At 38.2% G+C, this 25,201-nt stretch overlaps 1 pseudogene; it reads right to left on the bottom strand.

Moving 5' to 3' along the window:
• Positions 1-18,370: 18,370 nt before the first annotated feature.
• LOC139438497 (olfactory receptor 7A10-like) lies at positions 18,371-24,990 on the bottom strand (annotated as a pseudogene).
• Positions 24,991-25,201: the final 211 nt, after the last annotated feature.

Genomic DNA, 25,201 nt, shown 5'->3' with positions numbered 1-25,201 from the left:
ATTCTCCTGCTTGCAGTTGTAGGCACTCTTGGCTCCCTGGTGTGGTGGTTGACCTTCTTCACCTCCCTGTTAGCTGGCCAGGATAAAAGCAATAAACCAGAGGGTAGGAGTTGCAAGCCTGCTGAGGCTCAGGGCCTGGCTGTCACATGGACAGTCCAGAGATTCAGGCCTCCTGAGTATACCCGAAACCCAAAGCCAACTACAGGTCTGGTAAAAGTAACAGAAGAGGCATGTGTAGAAAGATCACATCTGAGTCTAACTCCATCTCACTCAGGAATGCAAACTCAAAGCAGGGCCAACTGACATGGCACTGAACTGCAGAGCCATCTGCCATGAACATAGGGTCTCTGCAGCCCTCAGGAGAACCAGTACCTGGGTTTCTATCTACTTTGGCTGTCTCTGGGACCCTGCTGAGATGTGCATAAACGTTACTCCATTGATGACCTCCCAACTGTTTTTGGAGAATCATAGCCATACAAACTCATTTGTCCTTTCCATTTCCCCCTTTTGTCCAAGATAAAAAGCAGTTTTAAACACTTGATATTACATGTAGGCTGAGATATTCTGCTGGTCTGAGTTGGCCCTTCTATTCAAGGTCTTTTTCTAATTACATCATCAAATGGTGCTTGGTAGTAATGCCTTGGCACCAGGGAGGTTCATCCCCAGAAGTCATGTTCCATACTGGGGGGAAGGTAATGCATTTACATGCTAAGTTTGGCTTAGTGACCGCATTTGAGCAACATGGAGGTCCTCAGGAGGTAACTCTGTGGTCACCCCTCGGGCTGAAGCGTGGTTTGCTGGCCTGGCGGGGGAGCGGCCGCGGTAGGCCAAGCCGCTGCCCCCATAATAGGGTGGCTGGTCAGACTCACCGCCACCCCTGAAGGAAGCTCGGCATGGGCGCAGAGTGCCCTCGGGTCTCCCCTTCTCGGCAGCCATGCTTCCGCGGCCGCCCCTCCTCCCGGATGGCGCCACACGATGCCTGTGGGGCGGCACCCTTCTTCTTCTTTCTCCCTGCGTAGGCGCAGGGCAGAAATTTCCAGTATGCCCTTTTCCCCTCCCCCGACAGCAACAACAGCCAGGCGTGGGCGGAAAGATCCAGTCTGCCCTTTTCCCCTCCCCCGACAGCAGCAACAGCCAGGCATGGGCGGAAAAATCCAGCCCACCCTTTTCCCTTCCCCCGACAGCAGCAACAGCCAGGCGTGGGCGGGAAACTCAAGTCTGCCCTCCACCCCAGCAACAGCAGCCACCAATCCCTAAACCCTGCCCCTTCCCCCAGTAACAGCAACAGCCAATCCCTAATCACCACCCCTCCCCCATCCGGTACCGCCCACTGACCTTTTGCCGGCAACCAATCAGAGCAGTGCGTGGCTTCGACCAATCAGCCTTCCCCAGCCCCTATAAAACTGTTGCCTCTCCCTCAGTAAAATGGACTTGCGTGTTTACCTTGTCTCCGCGGTAGTTCTTCTGCCGTGCGCCCTCCAGTCCTGAGAGCCCCCGACAAGGGCCTGGCCTCCCTTGTCCCCAGTTCGTCGCCTGCTTCTCCGGGCGACCCCTTCGTCGCCTGCTTCGCCGGGCGACCCCTTCGTCACCGGCTTCGCCGGGCGACCCCGTCAGCCGAACTGCGCAACCCCTTGTGAGACCGATCCCTCGTCTGCTGCCGGACCGACCCCTCTTCCCAGGTGGGACCGACCCCTCGTCCCAAGTGGGACCGACCCCTCATCCAGAGCTGGACCGACCCCTCGTCCGCAGCCAGACCCCACCTTTACCGACTGAGCAAGCCGCCGCAAACTCTTCAGCACCTTGCAGCTCTACGCCTAGTTCATATTTCAGGCACACAAGCTCATAATCGTAGCCATCAGTATCAAGGGCTCATTGCTGGGCCGCCCATCTTTATTGGTTTTTGACATTGCACTTGGGGTATTGTTGCTGTTCATTTGGGAATGTGATAGAGCTCCCCTGGATTGGAACTCAGCACTCCCTCAGTTGTCATTTTTAACTGAAACCACTATGAAAATACCCAAACATTTTCATGTACCCTGTGTACACACCGGGGAGAACTCCCTCCCAATCACGTGCCCCCTTTCAATAACACACCACACCAGTATTCCTCCCCTGCCATAGTTGAACCCTTCTGTACTCCAAAACTTCTTTAGAAAAGAAGTTTAATATATTGCCAGATTCCATAAATAGCAATATGGTGTATAATGATGGGTTTAAAGGTTAGATACAGAATATATACTAATTTAGAAAAATTTTAAAAAGGAAAAATAAATTGGAGTATCAAAAAATGAAAAACTGAAAGTTTTGTTTTAACATTTTGCCTTTCATCACTGCTGTAGGTGTTGCCCTGCATATACTGTGGCAAGGCAATTTGTTCCATTTCTTCCTCAGTGTCTACATACTTTCTTTTTCTTCTTCTTCCAACTATTAAGTTTATCTTCACATAAGTTTTAGATCACAATAATTCACATATACAATATATGGTACTCCCACATATCCAACATCAAACCCTTTGTCCGTTCACAAACATTAATCTTTCTACATGTTCATATTCTATTTGCTGCAGTTCATGTACAGATATTGAAACAATAGCTTTCAAACATGATTCCATTTGAGTTTCCATTATGGTTTATATTTTAGACTATACAATTTTCTAAATGTTTAGTTATCTTATGTTTTACATTATCATTTATATTTTAGCCTATAGACTTTAATACATTTTTGGTGTAATTTAACATGTCCTATATCCATCATTGCATGATCTTATGGAATACTTCCATTGACCCACAGTTACACTGATTCCATCTATTCAACACCTTTTTCCCCATCCTCTCAGGGCCCACTGTGACATTCAATCTTCACTACATGAAGGACCATATTCAGAGAGACTTGCAACAATGTTGAGAGCTTGACGTACTCGACTGCCCTAACCCACTGGGAGCCACCAATTCTCTCAAGAGGTAAAATTCCCTCTATTTGAGAACATCAGTTCTCCCCAGGATGTGGGTATACTTTCACCCTCATTGTATGGGTCTCCACCCAATAGTATAACCCATTATGACACTCTCCCTAGAAGCTTTCCATGTGTCAGACCCCCCCCTTAAGCATCTTAAAACAGGTAACCTTCCATACTATATTTTCTAGAGTTTTCTCTAATTTATAATTTCAACCACATACCTGACAGTTTCCTATGTTCAAATGTTCTGCCCACCGTCCCCCCCAAAAATTTGGCCATCTGATCCATCCTTTCATCTCCAGCCCCCCTCATGCTCACAAAGCCCTGCCTCGAGGTATCCTTATGCCCCCATTTTATCCCTCCTCTGTACAAATACTTATATTCAGCTTATCATAGCTTTCACCCATGCAGGTGTCAGCTTGCACCCTTTCTCTACTCCCCAACTTTCTTTAAGCATATCATCCAGTCACTCTGAAGCTGTTTCTATCTCTCTGAAACAGCTTGGTTTACTTATTTCTTATCAGAGAGGTCATGTAGTATTTGTCCTTCAATGCCTGGGTTACTTCACTCAATATAAAGTTCTCAAGATTCATCCATGTTATCAAATGTGTTTGTAGAGTATTTGTTCTTATAGCTGAGTAGTATTCCATTGTATGTATACACATTTTATTTATCCATTCATCTCTTGATGGCATTTGGATTGATTCCAACTTTTGCCAACAGTGGAGAGTGCTGCTATGAACATTGGTGTGTGTATATCAGCTTGTGTCCTTGTTTTCAGATCTTCTGGGTATATACCCAGCAGTGGAATTGCTGGTTCATATGGTAAATCTGTACCTAGTTTTTTGAGAAACTACCAAACTGTCCTCCAGAATGGCTGGGTCCTTCTGAATTCCAACCAGCAGTGGATGAGAGTTCTCATTCCTCCACATTCTCTCCAGCACCTGTAGATCTCTGATTTTTTGATAGCTGCCAGAATTATGGGAGTAATATGGTATCTCATAGTGTTTTGACTTGCATTTCCCTAGTAGCTAGTGATTTTGAGCATTTTTTCATGTGCCTTTTAGCTATTTGTAAAACTTCTTTTGAGAAGCATCTGTTCAAATCTTTTTCCCATTTTTTAAATGGGTTGCTTGTCTTTATTTTCAAGATATAGGAATTCTTTATAAATGCAGGATATTTCTCCCATAAGATATATGGTTACCAAATAATTTCCCCCAATGTGTAGACTCTCTTTTCACTTTCTTGACAAAATCCTTTGAGGTGCAGAAGGCTTTAATTTTGAGGAAGTCCCATTTATCTATTTGTTCTTTGGATGCTCATGCTTTTGGTGTGAAGTTCATGAAGCCATTTCCTATTACAAGGTCCTGTAGATGCTTCCCTACATTGCTTTCCAAAGTCTTTATGGTCTTGGCTCTTATACTTAGGTCTTTCATCCATCCTGAGTTGATTTTTGTAAAAGGTGTGAATTGGTAATCCTCTTTCATTCTTTTAAATACGGATATCCAGTTCTCCAGGCACCATTTGTTGAAGAGGTCATTCTCTCACAGTTGAGAGGTTTTGGTGGCCTTGTTGAATACCATATGGCTGTTTATTTGAGGATCTATATCAGAACTCTCATTTCAAGTCCATTGGTCAGTATGTCTATCCTTCTGTCAATACCATGCCATTTTCACAACTGTAGCATTGTAGTATGTTTGGAGTCAGGTAGTGTGATTCCTCCAATTTCATTTTTCTTTTTCAATATGTCTTTGGCTATTTGGGACCTCTTTCTTTTCCAAATAAATATCATAGTTAGTTTATCTAGTTCATTAAAGAATTCTGTGTGGATTTTTATTGGGATTGCATTGAATCCATAGATCAGTTTTGGTAGGATAGACATTTTAATGATATTTAGTCTTCCTATCCATGTGCAGGGAATATTCTTCCGTTTATTTAGGTCTTCTTTGATTTCCTTGAGCAGTGTTTGTAGTTTTCTGTGTATAAGTCCTTTACATCTTTAATTAAATTTATTCCTAGGTATTTTTTTTAGTTTAATATTGGAAATGGTATTTGATTCCTGATTTCATCCTCAGATTGATCATTATTGGTATACAGAAATAGTATTGATTATTGCATATTGATTTTGTAACCTGTGACTTTACTGAACTCATTTATGAGTTCTAGAAGATTTCTTGTAGACTTCCCAGGGTTTTCTATGTATAGGATCATATCGTCTGCAAATAGTGAAATTTTCACTTCTTCCTTTCCAATTTGGATGGCTCTTATGTCTGGTTCTTCCCTCAGTGCTTGAGCAAGTAGTTCTAAGACAATGTTAAATAGAAGGGCTGATAGTGGGCATCCTTCTTTTGTTCTTGATCCTAGAGAGAAAGATTTTAGATCTTCAACATTGTAAATGATGTTAGCTGTGGGTTTTTCATATATGCTCTTTATCATGCTGAGAAAGTTTCCTTCTATTCTCATCTTTTGCATTGTTTTCATTAGGAAAGTGTGCTGTATTTTGTCAAATGCTTTTTCTGCATCTATAGATATGATCATGTATTTCTTTTCCTTCAGTCTGTTTATATGGTGTATTACATTAATTGATTTTCCTATGTTGACCCATCCTTGCATACCTGGAATGAATCTCACTTGGGCATGGTGTATAATTTATTTAGTGTATTGTTGAATATGATTAGCAAGTATTTCTTTGAGGATTTTCATGTTTAAGTTCATTAGAGTGATTGGTCTGTAATATTCCCTCCTTGTGGTGTCTTTGGCTTTGGTATTAGAGTAATGTTGGCATCAAAGAATGAGTTAGGCAATGTTCCTTGTATTTTTATTTTTTGGAAGAGTTTAAGCATGATTGGTGTTAGTTTTTTCTGGAATGCTTGGTAGAATTCACCTGTGAAGCTGTCTGGCCCAGGGCTCTTCTTAGTTGAGAGGTTTTAATGACTGATTCTATCTCTTTACTTGTGATTGGTTTGTTGAGATCATCAGTTTCTTCTTTCATCAATGTAAGCTGCTTATGTGTTTCTAGGAATTTGTTCATTTCCTCTAAATTGTCCTTTTTCTTGGAATATAGTTTTTCAAAGTATCCTTTTGTAATAGTCTTTATTTCTGTGGGGTCAATGTTGATATCTCCTTTCTCATTTCTTATTTTGCATATTTGCATCATCTTCCTTCTTTTTTTCTTTGTTAGTCTAGGTAACGGTTTGTCAATTTTATTGATCTCAAAAAACCAGCTCTTGGTTTTGCTCATTTTTTCAAGTGCTTTCTTTTTTTCTATTTCATTTAGTTCTGTGCTGATCTTTGTTATTTCTTTCTTTCTTCTTCCTTTGTATTTAGTTTGTTGTTTTCTTCACTAATTCCTCCAATTGTACAATTAGTTATTCAATTTTAGCTCTTTCTTCTTTTTTGATGTATGAATTTATGGCTATAAATTTCCCTATCGGTATTGCTTTTGCTGCATCCCATAAGTTTGGATATGTTGTGTTATAATTTTCATTAGTTTTAAGGTAGTTATTAATTTCTTTTGTCATTTCCTCCTTGACCCACTGTTTTTCTAAGAGTGCTGTTTAACTTCCAAATCTTGGTGCCAAATCTTGGTCTCTGTCCCTTGAAGATTTCCAGCTTCATTCTACTGTGGTCAGAGAAATTATTTTGTATGATTTCAGTCTTTCTGAATTCATTGAGACCTTTTCTGTGGCCTAGCATGTAAATGTACAAGTATATGTCTTGGGTAGGCCTGTTGGAATTTATGCTGTTTGGAGTGCATTGTGCTTCCTGGACATGTACATCCATCTCCCTCAGTAGATACGGGAAGTTTTCAGCCATTATTTCCTCCAACACCCCTTCTGTCCCTTTTCCCTTCTCTTCTCCTTCTGGGATGCCTGTAATGTATATGTTTGTGTGTTTTCCATTGTCATTCAGATCCCTAAATCCATGCTGGAATTTTTCTTTCTTTTTATCGATCACTTCTACTATCTGTTTGATTTCAGATATACTGTCTTCCACACCACTAATTCTTTTCTGTGCCTCTTTGAGTCTGCTGTTATTTGCTGAGAGTGTATTTTTGATTTCTAGAATTGTGCTGTTCATCACCATCACATCTGTTATCTTTTTGTGTATGATTGCAATTTCTTCTGTATTCTCTCTAAGTGTTTTCTTCATATTCTTAATCTCTTCCTCCACCTCATCAAATTTGTCCCTAATATATGTTTTGAGAACTTTAATTACTTGTTTGATGTTCTGTTACTCTTCCTGATTTTAGTTTGTTCATTGGATTGGAGCATGTTTTCCAGATTATTATTTTGGTTTGTAATTTTTTGTTGCTGTCTTGTCATCATTTTATATTGATGGTTTTAATCAGTTGCTTATCTTCTTTGTCTAGTTTGGTGTTTAATTAGTTGTTTTTGCATGTGTGTTAATTCTTCTCTTTGTCACTTTGTTCTTCTTATTCTATTTCCTTGTTGTTGGCTAAGTTCACTTGAAGGAAAATATTAAGGTCAGGGAAAGCCAAAAGAGTAAGAGAAGAAAAATGAACAATAGTAGCATTGATAATAAATATTAAGAGGAACCATGTGTGATCTAGGAGAATGGATATTTGACTCATGTAAGGTATGTATACTTATAACAGTATGAAAAGAAGTGTATGTATAATGAGACAGTAAACTAAATATGGGGAGGAATATAGTGTGAATTAAAAGTCCAGTGTGTTCAGGAGAGAGGGAAAGAGTAAAAAAAGGACAGTAATATAAAGAGTAAATATAAGACAGATAACGGAGCAAAGGTATTAGAAATAAATTCAGAAAAATAGGGGGGCAAACAAAGAGATGTGTAATGTAAGAGAAACAATAAATGATGGAGGATAGAAAGATGTAGAGGAAAGGGGATAGTGTTGGTGACCAAAATCAATATACACACAAAAGTGGAATGGAGGATGAGGAAATACAGCAAATGTGAAGGACTCCCTGCAGCAGCTAATATTTTAAAAAATTTAAAAAAGGAGATGAAAGAAAGAAAAGGAAAAAAGGGACAAAAAGGAGAGGGTAAGTAAGCAAGAAAAAGAAAAAGAGAAAAAAGAAAAAGAAAGAGAAAAAGGACCTTGGGGGATTAAGAGAAAGAAAACAAGAAGACAACCCAATAAAATGCCAGACAAAGTTTCAAGCAAGGTATCTCTTTGCAGTTAAATAAAATGCTTAGGGATTTGACATTCTCCCCTTTTCCCCTCCTTACTTCCCTGTCACCCAGGGCAGCAGGAAAGCTACCTGAGAGGTCCAGTAGGAGATTCAAGTGGGTCCTTGTTGAACCAGCTCTGCACAGAAAACAGTGACTTTTGTTTTCCAGAGAGAGAGCACCCACAGCTCACCAGGAACCCCAAGTATGCTATTGGAAGCTTGGAAAGCACCTCCTACAGTCCCTCTCTTTTAGGTGTGCTATGAGAGGGCTAGTTGATTTTCCGACTCCACCTTCTCCCAGACCAAGTTTCATATCACAGGGTATTTAGGTGAATTGGGTTTTGTCAGCAGATTCACTACTCCTTTCTTCCCAGGCTCTCCCCAAGCCAGCTGGTATGCTCCTCGAAGCACAGATACACAGAAAAAGGAGGGAGGGAGAACCAGAAAATTGAACCTTCACTCGCTTGGCCCCTTTGCTGCACCTTCTTCCGAATCTCTCCCACTCATGGAGTCAGTCCAAAACTGGAGGGCTTGGGCAATCCCGGACCTCCAGAAGTGCTGGACTTGGGAAACGGAAGCCCAGGACACTGCAGAATCAGAGTATGTAGGTGTGTGGAATGCGGGCTATGGAGCTTAGGGGACACAGGCCTGGGGACCACGTATCTGGGGATCATGGTGCCCAGGGACACCACCACACAACTGACAGTTCTCAGGGAACATTGTGGCCACCAGCCATAAGGTGAAGGGTCCCGCCTCCCCACAGCTTTCAACCTCTGTGCTTGTAACCTGCAATTCTACCTTTAGCAAGCACTACTTCTGTCACTGTCTCTAAAAAACAGACGTCCATACACCACCTGCCTTGCAAGGTCCTGAAACAGCCTGCTCCGGCAAGACTCCAACACCACTTTGCTGCTTCTTTGCAGTTGCACTCACTCAGACACCACCTTGCCCTGCCTCCTCCTGTAGAAGTTTTAATTAACTGGACTTAAAAGTGTAGTGATGGATAGAGCTGATAATAACACATTATAGTGAGTAGTAACTGGATTATAAATGGGATTGTGGCTGAAAAAGTTAGTCTGGGTAAGTAAATGTCAATAGAAAGAAAGCTAAAGAATAACTGAGAGGGAAGCAGACTTGGCCCAGTGGATAGGGCATCCATCTACCACAAAGGAGGTCCGCAGTTCAAACCCCAGGCCTCCTTGACCCATGTGGAGCTGGCCCATGTGCAGTGCTGATGCAAACAAGGAGTGCCCTGCCACGCAGGGGTGTCCCCGCATAAGGGAGCTCCATGCGCAAGGAGTGAGTCCCATAAGGAGAGCCGTCCAGTGCAAAAGAATTTTCAGCCTGCCCAGGAATGGCAGGCAGCACACAGCAAGATGATGCAACAAAAAGAAACACAGATTCCCGTGCCACTAACAACAACAGAAGCGGACAAAGAAGAGCACACAGGAGATAGACACAGAGAACAGACAACTGGGGCAGGGTGGGGGGGAGAAATAAATAAACAAATCTTTAAAAAAAAATAAAAGAATACCTGAAGGACTGAAATACACAGTAAACCCAGAGGCAGTTGAGAATTGTGGTTAAGGGTGCAAATACAAGCAAGTTCTTCTGTGAACTAGAGCAGATGTATATCAATATTGTATATACATGGAAAACTACAATTAGTGTGGTCTATAGACTGTGGTTAACAGCAATACTATAATATCCTTGCATAAATGTCAAGCTGTACTGTGTTGATAAAGGAGGTGTATGGAAAAAGTGTGCTAAATGTATGCTATGGGCAGAGGACGTGGCCCAGTGGTTAGGGCATCCATCTACCACATGGGAGGTCCGCAGTTCAAACCCTGGGCCTCGTTGACCCGTGTGCAGCTGGCCCATGCACAGTCCTGATGCACACAAGGAGTTCCCTGCCATGCAGGGGTGTCTCCTACGTAGGGGAGCCCCATGCACAAGGAGAGCACCCCAGAAGGAGAGCTGCCCAGCGTGAAAGAAAGTGCAGCCTGCCCAGGAATAGTGCCACACACACAGAGAGCTGACACAATAAGATGACACAACAAAAAGAAACACAGATTCCTGTGCTGCTGACAATAACAGAAGCAGACAAAGAAGACACAGCAAATAGACACAGAGAACAGACAACTGGAGTCGGGCTGGGGAAGGGTAGAGAAATAAATAAATAAATAAATCTTAAAAAAAAAGAAAGATAAAGGTTTGCATGACTCTAAAAAAAAAGCATGCTAATGGACCATGATTGGTAGTAATAGTCTGGTCATATTGTCTCATAATCTGTAACAAATGTTCAACAAGGGTGTGGAATTGTATGGGAAATTTACACATCTGTATGATTGTTTTGCAAGTTCACAATATTTGTAATAAAAATATATTTAAAAAATAATATGGGTTGGGGAAAAAATACACCAAATGTAAGATAGGAACTATAGTTGGTAGTAATATTGTGATGATGTTCATGCACAGTTTGTAACAAATGTTTCACAATGCAAAGAGTTGGTGGAAGGGTGATGTATGAGACACCTGTGTGATGTTATGTATGTATATTTTGTAAGATCACAATCTTTAGTGTGCATGTTTATGTATGAATGATATACTTCCATAAAATATAAAAAGTTTTTTAAGAATAGAGTGTTGAGAGATGATGAAGAAAGAGTTGGCCTTGCTGATTCTGAAACTTCAAGATTCAGAGAGTCACTTACGCACACATTGTTGTGACTGGCAATGGAAGAAATTGAGCATTGATGTGGAGTAAGTGGCCACAGTAGTTGCTGAAGGCAGGGAGAGGGAAGAAAAGAGGTGATGTGGGGACAATTTTGGGACTTGGAGTTGTCCTAAATGATATTGCAAGGACAGATGCTGGACATTATATATCCTGCCATAACCTACGGAATGGACTGGGGGAGAGTGTAAACTAAAATGTAAACTATAATCCACGTGGTGCAGCAGCGCTCCAAAATGTATTCACCAAATGCAACAAATGAACCACAATGATGAATGAGGTTGTTGATGTGGGAAGAGTGGGGTAGGGGGTTTATGGGAACCTCTTATTTTTTTGATGTAATTTGTGATCTATGTATCAATACAATTAAAAATGATGCAATTGGGGGTGGGGAGTGGGGTGTAAAGGAACTTCTTATATTTTTTCAGTGTAACATTTTGGAAAAAAATCTACTCATTCCCTATAAATGTGTATTATTTTCATAATTAATTATCTTTAAAGACATTTTCAATGATATGTTTTAAACTTTAAAAAAAGAAGTAATATTGGATATGAATGGACTCTGTAAAATAAAGCCTAAAGAAACTATGAAAGTACAGTTCTATAATTAACAATGTACCAACCCACCATGTATGGATTAACAATTCTAATACTTCTATGCATTTGCACTGGAATCAAGTTTCATAGATAGTTGACAGATGAGGGAATATTTTTCACACTGTGAAACAGGTGATTATAGATAAGCAAGGGAGGAGACTAGAATGTTCTATATGTTAATAGTTTAGATTTATTAACTCATGTATCAGTAAATATAGAGTGTTGTATGTAGGCATATTTATAAACATGTATATACACACATATGTTTCCTCACACTCTCTTCAGAGAGGCCTTAGAAGGCACAGTACCATGGAACTCAGAACATGGAATTTATCACCATTATCCAATAAGTGTCTTCTTGGAGAAATTGTTGACTCTAGGAGAGAAACATGCAAGGAATGACTGGCACAATTTATAGTACCATAGAGTAAATATGTGCTAAAATAAAACTCTCAATGATGGTGTTATACTACAGATAAAGAGTACAGCTGACATTTTACCCCCATGGCCAAAAGTGGAACAAATTAAACAAGAAAAGTAATATTGTATCACTACTAAAAGTATCATATAAATTTCATGAGTTCATCCTGATATTAATAAATAATTGATTAAATAAATAAGAAGAGACAAATCTCTCTTGCAGGAAAAAAATCAATAATTTATGTAGATATTACTTTTTCAAGGCCATGGAGAAAAATCCCACTCTTGAAGTATGGGTTTCACTTAGTGACTTCTTCCCAAACGTGATATAAGGAAGGTTAGAGATATGAGGAACTTAATGCTGGGGAACCACAAAACACTGCTGAAAGAAGTCAATATCAACAATGATAAGTCATGTTGATAGGATGCACCCTGGTTATGATGGTATGAAAATGATACTTTATTTCTGGTGCATTCTTCCAAAAACCCATAAGCTCAGTCTAATCATGAGAAGAACATCAGAAAATTCAAACTGAGGGAAACTTTACAATATATCTTACCTACACTCCTCGAAAGTATCCAGGTTATCAAAACCAAGAAGAGTCTGAGAAGCTGCCACAATCACAAAGTGACTAAGAAGTTATGACAAATAAATAAAAGGTGTTATTTTGGATGGCAGATGGTACAAACAGGGGAAAGGGGGTAAGAGATTCTTGGAAACTATTTATAACATCCTTACAGGATTTCTGCAACTCTAAAACTGTTCTAAATATTAAGTTTATTAAGAAGTAAAATTTTTAGTGAAATGCAAATTCCTGGGATCATAAAACTCCAAGATTCAATACCGACACAATTATATGCATTGGAAAATTACTCTGATTTCACAGAGTAATTGGAATAACTAAATAAAATGATAAACATGAAATGACTGACATTATGCCAAGCATTAATAGTGAAAACTTTATGATTCAACCCCACTTATGCTAACTCATCACACCTCCTTCCATGCATCCACTCTTCTATTTTCATCCCTCATCATCTTTCCAAAGTTTTTACAACAGATAGAGTCATATTAACCCAGAGAAATCTTTCTACTTGGCAAGGGTTTTCATGAACATCACTCTCTCTAAACCATACACAGACTCCAATAACCTCGAACATAAAGATCCAATTTGTGGACAGAATACAAGACTCTCTGTTACAAGGCTCATTTTCAACTTTTCATGAATGCCCATCATTGTTCATCAGATATTCAAAAATATTTCTAAAACTGCACCACATCCTATGGTTATACTGAACTCACATTTGTGTCCCTCTTATCTCTTTTTGTTGTGCTTCTACCTCCACATCCTCATGGAATTATTCCAATTCCTCCTTCATGGCTCAGTTCAATCATGAGGTCCCATATGATGCCTTCATTAACTCACACAACACAGGATGAGTCCAAAGTTCTAGACCCTCTTCACTAGGAATTCAGAGCCAGCTCAGGATATTGCATGTACTCATTTCTATGTCTCTTAAATTGTTTAGATATAATCTTTTATAAAAGAAACAATGTGTCACTCAATTCTTCATTCCCAAATTCTTATTTAGTTCTTCATACTGTTTGATGACTAAATGTCATGTGTTGAACCGGATTCTTCCCAAAATTTTAGAAAAAGAAAAAGCAGTGAAACGAAAATCTCTATCTATGAAATTATGTTCTGCTGTGTGTCTTCTCCAGTGTATCTTCATGAGTGAGTGTTCATTTATATAGGACACCAAGGGGGCAGGGACTCAACCATGAGTACCGCCAGTGATATGATCAAATCAAAGCTCTAATCTTGATTTAATTAAGTAAATGTAAAAAAAATGAATTTAAATCAATCAAAGGGTATCATATACAGAGGAACAGACCAGTTTACAAACATAATTGAAATCTCTTCTTGGAATTCATAAATAGTATCAACCTGCCATAGAGACCTTTAGGGATTTCATTCCCATGAAACTCATTAATGAATTATTCTTTTGTCTCTCTTCTTGATAAGATACATACTTCTCTGGAGGTAAGAAAGAAAACCACAAAGCAAACTCGTGCCAGTTTTGAACCTCAGAAGACAGATAAGGAGAATCATGTCCATCTCTTATCCCACTGAACACCTTCCTTCCCTGTAGGAAGTCACCTTTCTTTAGATGTGAACTCTAATATTACAAGGTTTCCCAAAATGGTTTCTCTATCACTGATAGTAAAAAAGATTCTGGGTACACTAAAATATCTTGTTTCCAATCTGTCTCCTTTGGAGTCATGGGACTTCCCTCTCTCAACAAGATTTCCTTTTCTCTCACTTCTTCTCCATTCTCCCCAAAACTTAGCAATATATGTGCAAATCACTCAATCGTTTATTTCTTTATCATTTGACAAATATTTATTCAACAATACTGTATGGTAAATAGTAAGTTATATTCTGGGAATGAATAGAAGAGTGAGATATTTTGCTTCTGCTCAAACAGCTCACAGACTTTAGAAGGCATGAGATAAGCAAATAAGTAAATGCAACATAATAAGATGGTACTGGAATCCTGCTGGAGTATATTTCCATATATCAGGATCAGCTTTTCCATTTCTGCTAAAAAGGCTCTTAGGACTTAGATGGGAATTACATCGAAGCTGTAGATAACTTTGGGTAGTACTGACATCTTAACAATATTAATTCTCCCTATTCATGAACACAGAATACCTAGCCATTTACTTAGTTCTTTTATTATTTCATTCAACTTTTTCTTTGAAGTTTTCATTGTGCATCTTTTTTAGTTAAAGTTATTCCTATGCATTTTCTTCTTTTAGATGGTATGGTGAGTGGATTTTTTATTGTCCATTTAAGAATGTTCTTTCTGTTGTATAATTTAAAACTTTTTTTTCATGTAAACCTGATAGGTTTCATTTGGTTGAATTCATTTATGATCTCTAGGGTTTTCTTGGGGCAGCTTGTCATGATATAGATAAGGATCACCACATTTCTTAAAACAGATGATTTTACTTTTACTTTCTAAATTGGGTAGACTTTATTTAGTTTTATGGCCTAATTTCTTAACTTCCAGTATAATACTGAATAGCAATATTGAAAGCAGTCATCCTTGTTTTGTTCCAGATCTCAAAGAGATAACTTCCACTCTTTCAGGATTGAGGATAAGATTACCTGTGTTTTCTTATATATTTTGTTTATTCTGTTTAGGGAGTTATTTATATTCTTATTTTCCTAAGTATTTTTATCATGAAAAGGTGGTGGAATTTATCATTCACATTTTCTGCATCAATTTAGATTTTCATGTGATTTCCTTTTCATTAGGTTAATGGGTATATTACATTGATTTTCTTAAGTTGAACATTCATTTTGAATCCCATTTTGTCTTAGTGGGTAATTCTTGTAATATTCTCTTGGATTTGACATGCTAGTATTTGTTAAGTGCTTTGCATCTATATTTATGAGAGAAATTGCTCCTTGCTTTACTTTCTTTGATATGCTTTATGTAGTTTTGGCATCAAAATAACTTTAGTCTCATAGAATGAGTTAGGAAGCTATATGTATCTTGACTTCAAGTTGGAAGGTTTTGAAAAATATCGTCATTAATTCTTCTTTGAATATTTCATAGATTTCATTTTGGAAGATGTCTGATCCTAGACTTCTAGTTTTGAGAAGTTTTTGATAACTAATTGAATTTCTTTACTCATTATGTTTTTGTTGAGATCTATTTCTTTTCAGTCAATTTAGATAAATTGCATGTTTTTAGGAATTGGTCCATTTCTTCTATTTTCTAGATTTCGGTAGACAGTTATTCATAGATTTAATTCATAATCCCTTTAATGTCAGCAATATTTAGCAACATCCCTGATTACTTTTTTTATTTTGGTAATTTACATCCTCTTTCTTGTTTCTTTTTCAATCTAAATAAACCTTTTCTATTTTATTGATCTTTTCCAAGAAACAAGTTCATTGGTTCACACAATTGTTTTTTCTATACTCTAGTTCATTTCTCTTCACTGAAATCTATATTGTTTTTCTCCTTCTTCTAGATTTAGGTACAGTCTGCCCTTCTTTTTCTATTTCCCACAAATCTGTAGTTAGGCTTTTTAAAAAAAATTTTCTCTCCCCTTCCTCCCTGCCCCCACCCCCCATTTGTCTGTTCTCTGTGTCTATTTGCAGCATGTTCTTTGTCCGCTTCTGTTGTTGTCAGCAGCATGGGAATCTGTGTTTCTTTTTTGTTGTGTCATCTTGCTGCGTGAGCTCTCCGTGTGTGCGGTGCCATTCCTGGGCGGGCTGAACTTTCTTTCACACTGGGTGGCTCTCTTTATGGGGTGCACTCCTTGCGCATGGGGCTCCCCTATGCAGGGACACCCCTGCGTGGAATGGTACTCCTTGCATGCAATAGCACTGTGCGTGGCCAACTGGACACAGATCAAGGAGGCGCTGATTTGAACCGCAGACCTCCCATGGGGACCTCCCATGTGGTAGACAGATGCCCTATCCACTGGGCCAAGTCTGCTTCCCTGTAGATAGGTTTTTGATGTGTTATTTTTTGAAATATGAGGATTCACACCTACAAATTTCCCTGAATATTTCAAATTCATCCCAAATCTGGCCTAACAGAATGAATTAGTTTAGCCACAAAATAAATAATAAAATGGACTGTGATGTGAGGTGGATTTCAAATGCCAGCTGCAGTTTTGAGAGACTGTCCACATTAAGGAATTTGAGATTCCATATTACTAAATATGTTCTATATGAAAATGAATTAGAAAATTATCCTAAGTGGGAACTCTGGTAAGAGATTCCTGTATAAAAGATGGATCCTTAGAATTATAGTTGCATTGTAAATGTTAACAAAGTATAAATACATTAATCAAGTATGTGTATGAAGAGACACACTTCTCCTGACCATGGTGCTACAAGTGCCAAAGCTCTCTGAATGAGGATCCAGCATGCAGTGTGAAATCACAGAAGCTTTGTGACCTTAAAGGCTCAAGGTGCACAACTTAACATTAAATTGTTTTAGCTTGCTAATTTCCAAATAATGTAAAACGTGAATCCTCTCTTTTCCACTGAGACCTCCAAGAATTCACACAAATATGTCCTCAAATTAAACAGCAGAATTTTAAAACTCAGTATATCAATGGATAAATTCTTACATTGCTAGAATCACAATAAGTCCATAGTAAGATACCAGTAAGTCTACTTTAGTCCAAATTTCATTCCCCAAACCAGAGGATTCTGGGATGGTGATGTCTACTCCACATCTCATAGAGAGGGGCTGTGATCCTTTAGAGCTGATGGATGGGACTATGTTGCTTGCAGTTTTAGGCTTTCTCTGTTACTTGGTATGTAGTTGTCCATCATCACCCCCTTGCCTGTTGTCTTGGGTGAAAGCAATGAACTGGAGAGTAAGTGTTGCAAATCTATTGAGGTTCAGGGCCCAGCTGGCACATGGGCAGCCCCCAAACTTACGTCACTTGTACATAAACCTACAAACTCTAGTACTAATTACAAGTACAAATGAAAGGACAGAAAAGCCACATGTAGGGAATCTGAAGGTAGTGGTCACTGGAGGTTCTGAGGGTAGGAAACAGTAAAAAGTGTTATAAGACAGGGGCATTTTTTGGAATTGGGAATTGTCCTAAAAGACATTGCAATAACAGATGCAAACCATTATATATCTTGCCATAACCTATGGAATTATGTCGAAGAGAGTGTAAACTACAATGTAAACATTTGTCCATGCTTAGTGGCAATGCTCCACAGTTTGTTCCTCAATTGCAATGAATGTACCTCACTAATGAAAGATGTTGTTCATGTGGGAAAATGTGGGAAGTGTGGGGAGTGGGGCATATTAGAATCCCCTATCTTTTTCATATGATATTTGTGTAATCTAAGTATCTTTTCAAAAATTAAAAATATCTATACAGACCCTAAGAAAGCAAGTTATCATGACTAAAAGACAGAAAAAAAGACAGACAATAGGAATAAAAGCTTTTAAGTTTTTCAGATTTTGAAAATATTCAGAGAATATGAAACAACACTTTTTAATGAGTTTTAGAAGATTAAAAAGAATATTGCAATTATATTAAATGGTATATTTCAATAATTAAATAAATAGAACCTCTGAAGCTAAAATGTACAATGATGAAAATGTAAAATTTCCAAGTAGGAATGGGAGAAATTTATCTACCATGGGAATCAAAGACCCACTAATCCTGAAACAGAAATGGAAAATAAAACAAATTTATATCTGTGGACCTACTACACTTGACATTTTATCCATGTCCCTCCATTTACTGCCAGTAAAACAGTCCCTTTCATATTTTCTTTGCACAGTGAAACAGATCTACAGGTTGATTTCAGTGATTTATTGTTCCACTGATGTTTTCCTTCTTGGATAATAAATAAATACAAAATATTTTCATTCAGGAAATGAAAAATATATATATATATATATATATAACCACACTTAGGATGATGTATCTCAGAGCTATTAATATGCAGGTGCTTCCAATTCTTCTGAGAGGGATGGTCTGTAAATGAGGAGAAATGGGAAGTGTGACATTGGAGAAAGACATTAGGATGTGAAATCCAGGACCTTCTCATTCAATACTGTTACTCTAGAATTTGCTTCTCTTGCAAACTCAGTTCTTGGCAGTGGAGGGAGGAGTAATTGCTCCTATGTTTGAAATATACTCATTTAGGCATGGGCTACCTTATTACAATGCATTATAATAGGTAAGCATTCTGTTACAGTTTTCTACTTTCTCTTGGTTTAAATGATGTTCCTTGGACCTGGGTGTGTTTATTCTCACTTCCCCACTCTGGACAGTAAATCTTCAATTGGCAGTATTCATCTTTTCTAAATTTCTCATGTTAGTGTCCCAAAGTATTTATTTTACTCATAAAACATTCAATTAAACAGAACACAGATCACTCAAAATGTATCTTGCCCTCCTTCTAGGTAACATATATTTCATGGTTTTCAGACAGCAAATAAATCCCCCACTTATCCAGGAAAAAAAACAGTTTTTCCCTCTGTAACTTTGTGTTTATCTCTCACTGAAATTATGGAAGTGTCTTTTAATGAAATCTATATTTTAGGATCTCTCTGCAAGGTTTCCCTTTTTAAAAAAACCTAACTGTACTTAAGTTTCACTGATAAAAGACAATATGATGCTTTTTTCCCCTTATAGCCATTTATAGACTCTTAAGGAATAAACTTTGTTTTACATGAGAACAAATTTTACCCTCAGTTTAGAGTGAATCATTGTTTTCACATATTTTAGGATCCTGGAGAAGAATAAAATTCTACTGACAAAACCAGGAATACTTTTTTATTTTAAAGGAAAAGAGAAGATGCAGGAATGGGGAAATAAGAAAAGATCTTTGTAAAAACATAAGTTCGAGGAGAATATAATAGAGTTGAAAAGGTCTCCATCACTCACATATGATATTTGCTTAATAAAAATGTTACCTTATGAATCAGTGTACCAGCTAAATATTTAGAAAGGAAACAGGAAGTTTCTTAGGGGATTTTGAAAGATACCAATCACCCTCCCTTCATAAATACAATCAAAGTGTAAGTAAGTTTGGCATCCACAACTGAGTCTTCTTAGGGTGTGACTTCAGTAGGGTAGGTTATTCTTAGCAGTCTTTTCTCCCTCTTTCTGGTTTGTATTCCTGTCCTCCAGATGGGGAAACTGCAGGTGGTGGTGCCTATTTAATCAATACTGAAGACATGAGCCTCCTTCTCCCTGACTGCAGAAAGGGGGCATATTTGTGTGGTCAATAATTCCAGTGGAGTCTTCTTGATTATACAGTGTTCCTGATTATAACAGAAGTATCACCTTTCTTAGCTGGACTGTTTTTCACTCTTTTCCATACTTCCAAATATTGAAAGACATAACTCTAGTTTCTTCAGTAACATGAGTGTTCATGACTACCACGTTTTTTCTCAAGATTCTTTTTCAAAATTTTCTTAATGTTTTTATTTTTAAAGAAGCTTTAGATTACATAAATGTTACATTAAAAATACAGGAGATTCCCATATGCTCCAGCCCCTCAAGATCCCACACTTTACCACATTAACAACTTGTTTCATTAGAGTTGTACATTTGTTAACATTGAAGGACACATATTGAAGCATTGCTACTAACCATGGACTGCACTGTAGATTATAGTTTACCCTCAGTCTCAGACAATTTTATAGGCTGTGACAAAATGTATAACGGCCTTGTTTCCATCATTGAAAGGTCATGTAGGAGAATTCTTATGTCTCCAAAATGTCTCCATATTACTCCTTATTCTTCCCTTCCCTCCCCTCAGAACCTCTGGTGGCCAATGCCTTTATTTCAATGATAAAATTCTTTAATTACTATAATAACACATCTATAATAGAATAATAATATCTAGTTATTATAATGTACAATGGACTAAAGTAAACATTCTTAAAAGCTTTTATTTGGAAAGAGATTTCTGCTCAAAAATAAGCCTTTCATGTAAACTATTTTGTACCAGAACTGATTACAAAATAGCAGTCTTGCAGGGTAGCAATTGGGAACTGATACATCAAATTGTTGGGAGTGAGAAGACCACTGACACTATTTCCATGTGGTAAATGTACATAATTGCTCTTGTATAGCTTGGAAAAAATGATTCACAATATATTGTTTGCAGTAGCATTTAAAGAAAGCACCTAGGAAAGGTATTGACAAACTGGTTTATGTGAAAAATGATTTTACTGAGAATCCTAATTCAAGTTAATGTGGAATAAGGTGGGGCTCTTACTTGCACTGGAGAGAATTCCAGAAAAAAGTGACAAGGTGAGGATTTTTAATTTTCAGATTAAGGTGTAATCAAAACATAGACATTTTATAAAACTGCATGAATGAAATATATTTTCCGGAAAATTTCAGTTCTGATAAGTGTATGACTCACATCAGAGACTGAACCTGTGTGTCAATAAATTACAAGTGAAAATGAATTCACAGCTTTGCCAAAGAATTTGAAGTGAATACAAATAGGTAAGCAATTATTAACATCTTCAAATATGACCATTAGCTCAGAGAAATCATTACCTCCAAAATGCCACTCTGGTTTGCCATTTGTAGTGATGGCAAGGAAACCAGTTGATGAATGAAGCATTCACCTTAGTCTACCCAGAAGAAAACAGCAAGCTTACATAAAAGTCTGAAATTATGTCTTAATATCTGGGTTTAATATAAGAATAAGATATAGTAGGAAAGGCAGAAAAACACATATTTGCTTTTTATGACCCATAAATGAGGACTATTATTGTAGGGAGTGCTGAAAGAAATTTCCAGAAAATATCCTTCAATATGGAAATATTTTTTAAAGGGCAAACTTACATCGCTGGAAGAATGATAGAAATTATTGAAACCATCATTGTTTGAAAAATCAGGGAATGTGTTGTTGATTACAACCTCACTTGAATTATGATTTTGAAGGTGCAGGAGAAAGGCACATATTGGAGATAGAATGTGGATTACTATAAAGCAGTCAGATGACATCTCCAGTTCAGGATGTGACCTCTTTCAGGAACTAATGAACAAGCCCTGGTAGCTGGTACAGAGCCTTTGCTAGGAGAGCTTATTTTTCACTAACACCATAAAACACAAGCAGTTTCTTTCATCTGGGAGTGACTGCAATACACTTTCATCCCTCCAGCACCTGCTATAATTTTATATATACAGAATAAACTGAATGAAATATTTTACTGCTGAAAATCCAGGCAGCAGTTTCTATCTTCAATCCTGAATCCAGGAATACAATGAGGGAACACATGATGTGAAATAATACAAAAGAAATAGGAATCCGTGATATACCAAAATGAAACAAATGTAAGTTTTTATTAGGCAAATGCAAGATTATCTCTCTATACACTTACAAAGTACCTAGATTAAGATCTCCTCTAATCCATATTTTATTCCTCCACCTTGTGTGCCCTGGGATGGTGATGTCCACTCCACCTCTAAATTGAAAGTTGGCTTAGATCCCACATGGCTGATGGGTGGAATTCTCCTGCTTGCACTTGTAGACTCTCTCGGTTCCCTGGTATGGTGGTTGACCATCCTCACCTCCCTGTTAGCTGACACTGGCAAATCCAATGAATTTGAGAGCAGGTGTTGCAACTCTCCTGAAGCTCATTCAAGTCTCCTGACCATACAACAACCCCAGCACCAACAAAAGTTTGAGTAAAAGTGACAGAGAAGCACATGTAGAAAGATCACATCTGAGTCCAACTCCATCACACTTCAGGGTACAAATTCCAAAGTAGTATCTTCTGGCAAGGCACCGAACTCCAGAATCATCTTCCATGACCATAGGAATGAGGTGTCTCTGTAGTCCTCAGGAGAACCACTACCTGGGGTAGTACCTACTTAGGCTGTCTCTGAGATCCTGCTGAAAGATGCATAAGTCCAACTCATCTGACGACCTGACTCATTTTGAAGTCTCTTAGCCATATGAACTCATTTGTCATTCCCATTTCCCCTTTTTATTCAAGGTATTTTTCTAATTGTATCACGAGCTGGTGGTTGGTAGTAATTCCTCAGCACCAGGGATTCTCAACCCAGCGGATATGTCCCATGCTGGAGGGAAAGTAATGTTGAGTTGACTTAGGGAGTGGCCACATTTGAGCAACATGGAGGCTCTCAGGAGGTTACTCTTAGGCACCTTGCATCTCTAGACCTAGTTGAAATTTCAAGCACACAGGCTCATAAGCATTGTCATCAGTATCAAGGGCCCATCATTGGACCATCCTTCTTCACTGGTCTTTGTTCTTGCACTTGGGGGATAGTTGCTCCTCAACTGGGGAGTGCAACATAGTTTCCCAGAATAGGAACTCAGCACTTCCTCAGTTTTCATGTCAAACTCTACCTAATATGACAATTAATATCCAAAATATATTTATATACCCTGCATGAATGCCCTGGAGAACTGCCCTCTGCCCATGCATCCCCCATCAACGACATCCCACACCAGTGCTCCTGCCCTGCAATTGTTGAAACACTCTGTGATCCAAAACTTCTTCAAAACTATATGCTAATATATTTCTAAACTCAATTAACAGGAAAATGAAATATTAGTGATAGGTTTAAAGATAAAAAATAGAATATTTTTATTCTATATTTAAGAAAAACTAAAAGTAAAAAATAAATCAGGGTATTAAAATGCAAAATATCATAAAATATATTTTACATTTTGCCTTCATCACTGTAATAGGTGTTGCTGTGTATGTACAGTAGAAAAGCTCTCTCTCCCATTCTTTTCTCAGGGTCTTCATCCTTTGTTTAAAAAAATTATAATGTCTTCAAAAAAGTTTTAGATCACAATAAAGTCACATATACAATATAAGGGAATCTGATATGCCAACATCAAACACTTTTCTCTCTTCCCCCTGCAATTATCTTTTTAATGTGCGTATATTTGCTATAGCTGATGAACAGATATTGAAACATAGATACAAACCATGGTTTCACTATGGTTTACATTATGGTTTATATTTTAGATTGTACAATTTTATAAAAATTTGGTTGTACTATGGTTTACATTTAATTTTTTGGTGAAATTTAACAAGGCCTATATCCATCACTGCATAATCTTGTGGAACACTTCCACTGCCCCCAGTTGTCCCATCTTCCATCTATTCTATTCCTCTCTCCCCCACCCCTTGGGGCCCACAGTGACAACCAAGCTTCACTGCCTGAAATACACGATTCACAGATACTTGCAACAATGCTGAGGATTTGACACACTAGTCTGTCTGGAGACAGTGGCTGTGGGAGTTGCTGAGTGCTGGGAGAGGGAAGATGTGTGACATGGAGGCATTTTTAGGACTTGAAGTTGTCCTGAATGATATAGTACAGATAGATGAAGGACATTACATATCATGCCATAAGCCATTGAATGGACTGTGGGGAGTTGCAAACTACAATGCAAATGATAATCCACACAACCATAAGTTGTTGGTGTGAGAGGAGTGGGGGTGGGGTGGGGAATGGTATATATGGGAACCTCATATTTTTAATGTTACATTTTGCATTATCTATGTATCTTCAAAAAAAGACAACAAAATATTTCATTTTCAAAAAAAGAATCTTCTAGTGTTTGATCTCTGTTAATCATGAGCACTTTTGTAAACTTGAGACAAAGTATCCTTTTATAGACAGAATGTTTCCCAGCTTTTTAAAGGCCTGCTTTATGTCCTTGTTTCTAAGAATGTAAATAAAGGGCTTCTACATGGGAGTAATCACTGTGTACATCACTGAGGCTATTGCATTTGCCTTTGAGTTTTTGGTAGCAGCAGAGCTAAGATACACTCCAATACCTACCATAAAACAAGGTCACTACTGAGAGGTGAGATCCACAATTAGAAAATGCTTTATATTTACCACTAGCTGTTGAGATTCTCAAAATTGAGGATATAATTTTATAGTAAGAGAAAAAGATCCCAGTGAGTGGTATAACCCCCAGAAGTCCACCTGCAAAATACATCACAAGGTCATTGAGGAAGGTGTCAGAACAAGCATGTCTGACTACCTGATTAAGTTCACAGAAAAAGTAGGGCATTTCCATCTCTGTACAAAAAGACAATTGTAAAACCATTATGTTATGCAAAAGAGAGTCCAAAACACTCAATAACCAGGATACCAGCAGTAGGAGGCCACAGAGCCAGGGGTTCATGATGACTGTGTAGTGCAGGGGGTGACAGATGGCCACGAAGCGGCCATAGGCCATTGCAGTCAAGAAGGAGTTATCTAATTGTCCAAAAAGCATGAAAAAATACATCTGGGTGAGACGGTTTTCAAAAGTTATGATTTTGTTGCCTGTCTGAATGTTCAGCAGCATCTTTGGTTTCGTGGTGGAGGTGAAACAGATATCAGTAAAAGACAGGTTGGAGAGGAAGAAGTACATGGGTGTGTGGAGATGGGAGTCCAAGATGATGGCCAGGATGATGAGCAGGCTGCCAATGAATGTAACCAGGTACATGGACAGGAACATTCCAAAGAGGAGGGGCTGCACCTCTGTATTTTCTGAGAGCCCCAGGAGGATGAATTCTAAAGCATATGTTTGGTTTTTTGTTTCCATGTGGATGATGAATTTCCTGAGGAGATATTCAAAGCAGTGCAATTTAGCCTCAAGCCATAATCAGAAAAATATAATAAATGGTACTGTTTGTATTGTAATTACATTAAGTTAATATTTTTATGGATTTTATAGAGATCTAGTACCCTTTTCTGAAAATAGGGAAAACATATGTTCCTGCTTCTCCTTGATAGTTGTGATGGCTAGAAACCCT

Source organism: Dasypus novemcinctus, unplaced genomic scaffold (genome assembly GCF_030445035.2).
Source record: "Dasypus novemcinctus isolate mDasNov1 unplaced genomic scaffold, mDasNov1.1.hap2 scaffold_107, whole genome shotgun sequence".
Lineage (NCBI taxonomy): Eukaryota > Metazoa > Chordata > Mammalia > Cingulata > Dasypodidae > Dasypus > Dasypus novemcinctus.
The sequence above is the reverse complement of the archived record's forward strand: the minus strand, read 5'-3'. Positions and strand labels throughout refer to the sequence as shown.